Below are 8,647 nucleotides of genomic sequence, written 5' to 3'. Positions count from 1 at the left end.
TCATATGTTTCTACTGAAACTAGCTTTTCGGAGGTTGCCGAGTTAATCCCCTCCAGAATTGTAGCCTGGGCCTGTTCATACTGTTCTTTCAACTTCTCACACTCTGCTTGTAAGGAGTCGTAGAGAAGAACTGGAATAAAATCCCGGCTTCCTGAAGATTCCTCTTCATTTGCTTCTTTCGCAATTTCCTGTTGGAGTTCAGCCAAGGCTGCTATGCTATCTGCCTCTTGAAGTCTCACTGCCATCAAATCTTCTTTATTCTTGCAGTCTATCTCAGTCATTTTCCGTTTATTTTCATTTAACTGAGTGATAAGCTCCTCTTGCAACATGGCCACATTATTCACATCAGGTAAAGAAGCGTTTCTCTTTTCCATGTCCAAGATTTTTTTCTGCATCTCTTTAAGTGCACACTGCGATTCAGCTTCTCTTAACCTTGCCTGCACTAGCTCCGTCTCCAATTGCAGAACAAAATCCTCAGTGTAGCGTGGTTTGCCTTTATGCTGTATCTCTAGATCATGCAAATATTCTAACTCCTGAACATCATAAGGGAGGTGTGATCGGTAATTGGTCACGATGGCTCTATGGTCGCTCTCTGCTTGAGCCAGCAGGTTCTGTTGTCTTTCCAGACTCTCCCATTCGGTGTCATAGAACTTTTTCATTGTTTTCATCTCTTGTACGAGACGGTAACTTAATTGTTCGAATTGTTGTCGTACTTTGAAATAACGTTGAGTTCGAGCTCGGTGTTCCTCCGTAATGCATATGTCTGTGACTTGAACAGACTCAGAATTCTCTGTCTTTATGCACGCCATCGTTTTTCCACCCTTAGTCAGTGAGTTCATGTTAACCTTGTTTTTCATACGTGGGCTGGACTTATCGTCTTCCGGCTCAGAGTCTGAGCTGCTTGTCTGCACCGAGTCCTCACTCGTCATTGCTTGTAGGTAGTGCCATTCCATGTCTATTTTCTTGATCCACTCCCGTCCTAGAAGTGGTGGTCCTCCCTCATGTAGTACATACAAGTTCATTCTTGGGTGTTCTTTACCCCTATCTCTCACCTTGACTCTTATTTTTCCCATGGGGTATACTTTATGCCCCGTGTATGTCTGCAATACGAACTTGGTATATCTTAAGGGTATGTGTGAGAATAGCCGGTGGTAATCCCCTCGATTTATGACTGATACAGCTGATCCAGTGTCCAACTCCATTTTCACTTGGACTCCAGCTATTTTTAGCATGACCCAGATAGTTTGTAGGTCAGCTTCCTTACTCACATGGTGGATACTCAGACTACCCAGCTCCTGGCCGTTTGGATCTGAGTCTGGATTCTGTTCGTCTGAACTCTGCTCAGCCCCCTTGTATACCTTGTTGTACTTTTCTTGTGATGGCTTCCTTTGGTTGTTGGTCTTCTTCCCTGACCGGCATACCTTAGCGATGCGACCCAGTTTGCCACATTTCCTACATTCTTGGTTCTTAAACCAGCATTGATTCTGGTCGTGTGTTGTCTTCCCACAACGATAGCATTTTGTTGTACTCGAGGTAATTTGGTCCACCCCGAGCGCCGCCGCCTTTAGTTGCATTTCCGCCGTTCCTTTCGCTGCGGCTTCGTGCGATGCAGCTATAAGGACAGCCCTGTCCAGTGTGAGGTCGTTCTCTTCCAGTAGTCGCTTCTGCGTCCCTTCCTTGGACAATCCACCTACTAACTTGTCTCGCAGTGCCTCTGTCAGATTCCCTCCGAACTGGCAGTATTTCGCTAGCCTACGCAGTTCGACCAAGTATTCTGCGTTGTTTTCGTCTTTCCGTTGCGTTCTTGCATAGAATTTGAATCGTTCAGCCAACATCAACGATGTGGGGTTCAAGTGGTCCTTCAGAACAACCACAATCTCTTTGAAAGACTGATCCGCCGGTTTAGCTGGTGCTAGTAAATCCTTCAAGAGCCCCTATGTCTTTGCGCCCATCGAGTTTAACAATGTTATCGCCTTGTCGTCTTCCTCTATTTTGTTGGCTTCACAATAGATCTCGATGCGTTCCACGTACGTGGCCCAGTCTTCTATCTCAGAATTAAAATCATTAATATTCCCTCGCTTAGGCATCTTTCTTCCCTTGGGAGCAGCACCAGTATTTCTTTAAGTATTCTTATTTATTTGTTTGTTTCTAAGATGGCGGTTTTCCCGCGAAATCGGCGGTTTCCCGCTCTTTCCTTCTCTCCCCGCCCACTTCAATGGCGGTATGTCAATCAAGATGGCAGTTTTCCCGCGAAAATGGCGGTTTCCCGCTCTTCCTTTCTCGCCCCGCCCACTTCAATGGCGGTTTCCCACTTCTGGCGTCTTCTCTGCCGACTGGCGGCTTCCCGCGTTTCTTCCCGGTGGAAGGGGTACGCTTCCCCCACAGCGGACAGGTTCAGCCGCTGGCTGGCTACCGCACAGCTCCCCTTACTCGGCTATGTCTTTTCCTCCCGCCCGCACGGCTCTACCGGCGCTGGGTACACCCCGTTAACGGAGGACAGTTCAGCCGCTGGACTGGCTCTCGCGCAGTCTCTCTCTCCATACCCGGCTCTGTCGCTCTCTCACCTGCACGTTCGGTGCTACCGGCCCTGGGTACCCCGTTGGTGGAGAACAGCTCAGCTGCTGGACTGGCTCTCGCGCAGTCTCTCACCCCGTTTTCGGCTGTGTCTCTCACCCACTCCCGCACGTTCGGTTTTGCCGGCTCTGAGTACCCCGTTGGTGGAGAACAGCTCAGCCGCTGGACTGGCTCCTCGCAGTCTCTCTCTCCGCACCCGGCTCTCACCCGCACGGTTCCCGTTCGCCTCCCCAGCCCTCTCGCAGACCGGTGTTTCCCTCCCCGGCTGCGGCTGGGTTTCTCTTCCTGCGCCTACTCGCAGGCTCAGCGCTTCGTGGCTGCGGTCGCTGCCCGGAGTTTTCCCCCGATCGCGGTCCGGCTGTCACCCGACGCCGTTGGACCCGACTTTTGGCCGGCACAGCTCCCCCTCGACCGAGGTCGAGTGCTCTGCCCTTATCCTCTGGATACTTCTACACCTTCCCCTACTCACAGTCTCTTCGGCCGCCTTGTTTCTTGCTGGTCGGCTCACTCCGCACCGTGGCAGAAGGGTGGTCAGTGCCTGTTGCTGATATAGCTTTTGTTGTTAGTCTTCCTGCTTTCTGTTGTTGCAGCCTCGTGTTTTCTTTTGGTAGCACGACGAGGCGGTTGTCTCTCTTCGGCGCTCTTCGTTGCTTTTGGTAGTCTTGCCGCAGGGTACGATCGGACTCGTCGCCACTGTAAAGTCTGTGGGTTGTGCAGTTAATAAATACACAGACTTCAGAAGTAACAAACAAACAGGTCTTTACTATTCGAAGGTCCGGGCGAATCTGCCCCAGAAATCCTGCTACAACACTTATATACTGGTGTGGTCACTATCGGTATTACAGTATACAGAAGCCAAACAAATAGTGCCACACCTAAAGTAGTTCCCTTAAAGGTGAACGGTTACATTCAATAGTTCCCTTAAAGGTAGACGGGTACATACACTACAACCAGACCTGTAGGAAGTAATTTGTGATTGGTACAGCTATGTCATAGATTGTCCTGTTGGACTGTCTCTCCACCCCTCTCCCTCATGTTTCTAATAGTTCTTTTTCACTACTTTTGTCCTTCATCCTCTGGTATTAATTTGGTTCTTCCTTTCACTTTGTCCATTTGTTGAAAGTTCCCAAGATAATTTTGGACGTGGAAGGCTCCTTCAGCCTACTTGATCTACTCCTTCCAATTCACCAACCCTACCATCTCAGCGGCAACAACATGCATTTATATAGTACCTTTAACACAGACAAACTGTTCCAAAGCACTACAGGAAACTTTGGTTTAACCGGAGGTTGTATGTCCGGAAACCTCGCTCTACCGGCAGAATTCACCCCCCGAAAACAGCGCCTCAGTAACCGGCAATGTTGCCGGTTCCGAGTCTGAGTCTCCAACGGTTGCCGAGTTCGTCAGTGGGGGTAGTTCTACAAACTGCCAATACTCGGCCTCTTGGCGTCAGCAGAACTCGGATCACCTCAGAAACCCTGCATCAGGAGTCTCACCCTCCCACGCTGCTGGTAGCCTCTTCTGATCCACCATTTTTTGGGGTTCCAGTACAGTACTGTGTGTCTCCAACGCTGCTTCAACTCATTGGACTGCATTATGGAAATCCCAAAAGTTGATCCAACCAAAAGGAAGAGAGTGGTGTTAACTTTAAAACAGAAAATTGATATATGCAAACGACTAGAAATGGGAGTGAAGCGTATGCACATTATGAAAGAATTCAAAATCGGTTCGTCAACAATGTATGACATCAAAGCGCAGAAGGATAAGCTGCTCAAGTTTTATGCAAGCTCGGAGACATCTAAGAGTGTAGAGAAACGGCGCACGCTTCGTAAGCCTAAGCTTGAAGAGCTGGATACTGTGCTTTATGAGTAGTTTGTTCTGAAGCGTTCAGAGGGTGTTCCGATTTCCGGACCCATGCTAATCGAAAAAGCGAAGGATTTTTACGCAAAGATGGAGCTCACTGACAAGTGTGCTTTCTCTGATGGATGGCTATCGTGCTTCAAGGCACGGCATGGGATACGACGACTCGATGTTTGCGGGGAGAAGAAATCAGCTGATCATGACGCCGCAGAAGAATACTGCGATTATTTCAATCGGATTGTGCAGCAACACGATTTGTCGCTGTAGTGTCCGAGTATCAATAATACACGGACTGCAGGAGAACAATAATAACAGGTATTTACTGAACAGAGGGTAACTTAAGACTGAAGTACAGAAGCCTGCTATGGCTTTATATACAGGTGTGGTCACTGCCGGTACTGCAGTATAAAATCAGTTCTCTCTTAAAGGTACATACACAACAGTCGCCAGCACAGCTATACAATGCCGATGAAACTGGCTTATTTTGGAGTTTTTTTTGCCAGAATCAACACTTGCTGGGGCTAGTGAGGCTAATGCTTCAGGTTACAAGAAAAATAAAGATCATGTAACCGTGCTAACATGTGCGAACGCTGCTGGATCACACCGGGTTAAACTTCTTGTCATTGGGAAGTATAAAAATCCCCGTGCATTTAAAAATGTGAGGCACTTACCTGTTGAGTACAAAGCTCAAGCAAATGCTTGGATGGATAAGGAAATCTTTTCAAATTGGTTCCATCATACTTTTGCTCCATCTGTGAGGGAACATTTCCATAGAATAAGGAAACCTGAAGATAGCAAAGGCATTTTATTGCTGGATAATTGTAGAGCCCATCCGCATGGATCCGAGTTGGTTTCTGGAAATATTTTCACCATTTATTTGCCACCAAATGTAACTTCTCTCATACAACCCATGGACCAGGGCGTTATCCAAAATCTCAAGTGTCATTGCAAGAAAGACTTCCTACGTAGACTGATAAGCCAAGATGACAATACAGGTATTCAGGCATTTCAGAAGGAATACAATCTTAAAGATGACATCTTTAATGTTGCATGTTCCTGGAAATTGGTGAAAGGTCACACTTTGAGACAAGCCTGGTGCAAATTGTGGCCTTCTATAATGTTTGCTGAAGGTTCTTCTTCAGAGGAGGAATTTCGTGGGTTCAATGTTCGTCCGCGGAAGAATGCAGTAATGGAAATGGCTGACATGGTGAAAGATGTAGGCCCAGCAAACCCTCTACATCACCTTAGTGAAAGTGATATTGAGCAGTGGGTTGATGCAGATAGAGAAGTTGCTGTTGTGCATTTGCTAAGTGATGATGAAATAATGGAGACTGTTTTGAATCCAAAGAAAGAAAAGGAAAGTGTGATGGAAAATGAAGACGATGAGATTTCTGAAGTGAACAAGATTTCTTGGGCTAAAGCTGCAGCAGATCTTGCTTCATTCATGAAATTTGCTGAAAGCCGTTCTTGCTATTCTGCCCAAGAAGTTATGCAGCTCCATATTCTGCAGTCTACCTTTCTACAAAGAAGGCAAGAGTCCGCTAAGCAAGCAGACATCCGGGACATTCTTAAGAAAGCTTCCAAAAGAGTTGGAGCAGTGGAAGTGCCTGAACAATCTGTTGAAATGCATGATCCTGATGAACCAGTTGGCTTGGAATAAGTGTACAGTCAACCACCGTACAGTACTTTATACTGTACTGTACAGTCGTTTAAGTTTTGGTTCACTGCACAGTCGTTTATAAGTTTTGTTTTACTGTTAAGTCATTTATAAGTTTTGTTTTACTGTTAAGTCATTTATAAGTTTTGTTTTACAGTACTGTTAAGTCGTTTATAAGTTTTGTTTTACTGTTAAGTTATTAAAGAGTTATGGATTACCATCAACTGGCAGTACTGTACTTAATCAAGCATCTTTCACCATCCATTTAACACAACATTCTATAGGTGAGTACCCAATTACTGTATATTGCACATTTCTTGATTTTTAAATTTTTCTTAGTTAAAAACAGCCTGGGTAGATAATCCGCTCACCACTCCGGAACTTTTGATAGATCGGTATCACGCCGGTCCCGTCAGTGCCGGATATCAGAACTTTACCTGTACATAGAAGTGTAATGAGACAAACATCGACAATGAGCCAATGCAGATATTAAGAAGGGCAATTAAAAGCTGGACCAAAGAGGTAGGTTTAAGGAGGGTTTTAATGGAGGAGAGGCGAAGAGGTGTAGAATGGAGATTTTAGAGCCTAGGGCTTAGGCGGCCAAAGGCACAGCCGCCAATGGTGGGAACAAGGGAGTGGGGAGATGCACAAGAGTCCATAGTTGGAAGAATACAGAGTTCTCGGAGGGTTGTAAGGCTGGAGGGGTTTATAGAGTTAGGGAGGTGTGAGGCCATGGAGGGATTTGAACTCGAGAATGAGAATTTTGGATTTGAGGTGTTGGTGGATTGGGAACCAATGTAGGTCAGCAAGCACAGAGGTGTAAGGGGTTTTTGCTAGGTCTCTCTCTCTGGTGAGACCTCTCTTTTGCACAGTAATTTACCGAGTGGTTCGACCCACTCACCCCTTAGGTTCTGTACACTGGACTTTGAGGCAGGAACTACAATGCAGAGAATACTCTGTAGACCAAGTTTAATGAAACGAAGTGAAATTTTATTGCATAAAGGAAAAATTGAATGTAAGCCAAAATAAGGTACATGGGAGGGAAAAACAAATCATAATACCGTACTAACCAATATATCCACAGGCATATTATACTTTACAAGGTTCACCATGAAATAGGGAAACACACGGAACATCGAGGGACAACAACTCATTGTTAATTATCCCCTAAAATGCCCACCCCCTAAACCTAGCTAGATTAGATTTTGAGGGGCCAGAAACATGCTCACCAGTCCCAGTTAGAAAAGTCTTCAAAACGTCTCTGATCCCAATCATCTACCGAATCGTCTTCTTCTTCCGAGTCTGAACGGCCTCCCTACTGAACCCGAACTCCTAACCGAACTGCACCTTCTTCGGACCCCCGAACGATCTCTTGAAAATGATCTCTACAATGCTCTTCTTGCTCTTCTGCACTGCTCTCTCTCCGAACTTGAACTCCTAATGGCTACCCCAGGTCTCCAGTTATACTTCTCATGGAGGCCCTTATCTCCCGCCGTATCAAGGTTAGTCTTTGTTTAAATTTTGGTGAGCTTGTAGCACAGAGGGGTAGTCATTGTGTTTAAAGTACTTTCGGGATGGCCGGTAACTGCCATCTCTGGTCTGGAATGACCTTGTATTGTCTTTAATGGGTCTTGATGTTCCCTTTTGAATTTGAAGCTGTTTCCCTTTGTCTGGGTAAACATTTTGATGGCCTTTATAGGCCGATCTGATTGGATCTGCATCCAATCCATATGTATGTGGTTCTGTCTGGTTTCGCATTCTCTGAAATTGCATTCCAGAACTTACTGTGGGCTGAATCCACAAAAGCTGTCTGTGGACTGCAGGAACCATTTTAAAATGTCCCAAAAAGCTGGTCACGGGGTCTGGTGGCCATTTTGTGTGCCCCTTTTTCTGGGCTTCTTTTAAAACAGTCTTTAAAATTAAGGCCTTTTCTGCCAATAGACCCTTATAGGACAATGTTAAATTTTGCGAATCCTACAGTCCTCCCTGATGATACTATAATTTGCTTGAAGTATCATAATTCTGGGTGAGCAAAATTTTCTCACTCTCCATAATCAAACCATCCCCTGTATTTACCTATCTATGACCCCACGACACATGCATTTCCCATTTCAGAAAAACCCACAGTGTACATTAAGCATCTATAAATGGCAATACATTGGAGTTAAAATCTGACACACTTATTTCCAGGCGTGGAGGGGGGCCTAATACCCCTACACCACCTGGTTCATACATATTATCTTTTACTAATAACAACACACATAATAAACTTCAATAAAAATAACAAAGAAAGAAAATACACTCAAAATCACACGTGAATACTATCAAAAATAGAGGAGGGAGGGAAACTCTAACTCTATACATAGCAGCAAAATTTAAACGGGTGTCCCCTTGTCTACCCGCACATAATGGGCCAGAAATTGCTGAACGGGGCTTGCAGCCCCGTTTTTGCACTTACCCCGCGCTCCTGCCGATCAGCTCCAGGGACGCCTGCACTTGCTGAAACAGAAAGAAGAATCCCGGGCAGCGTATGACGTCACGCTGCCCAGGAGTGCA

Source organism: Somniosus microcephalus, chromosome 8, assembly GCF_052327205.1.
Source record: "Somniosus microcephalus isolate GS21.2 chromosome 8, FLI_Smic_1.0, whole genome shotgun sequence".
NCBI lineage: Eukaryota > Metazoa > Chordata > Chondrichthyes > Squaliformes > Somniosidae > Somniosus > Somniosus microcephalus.
The sequence above is the reverse complement of the archived record's forward strand: the minus strand, read 5'-3'. Positions refer to the sequence as shown.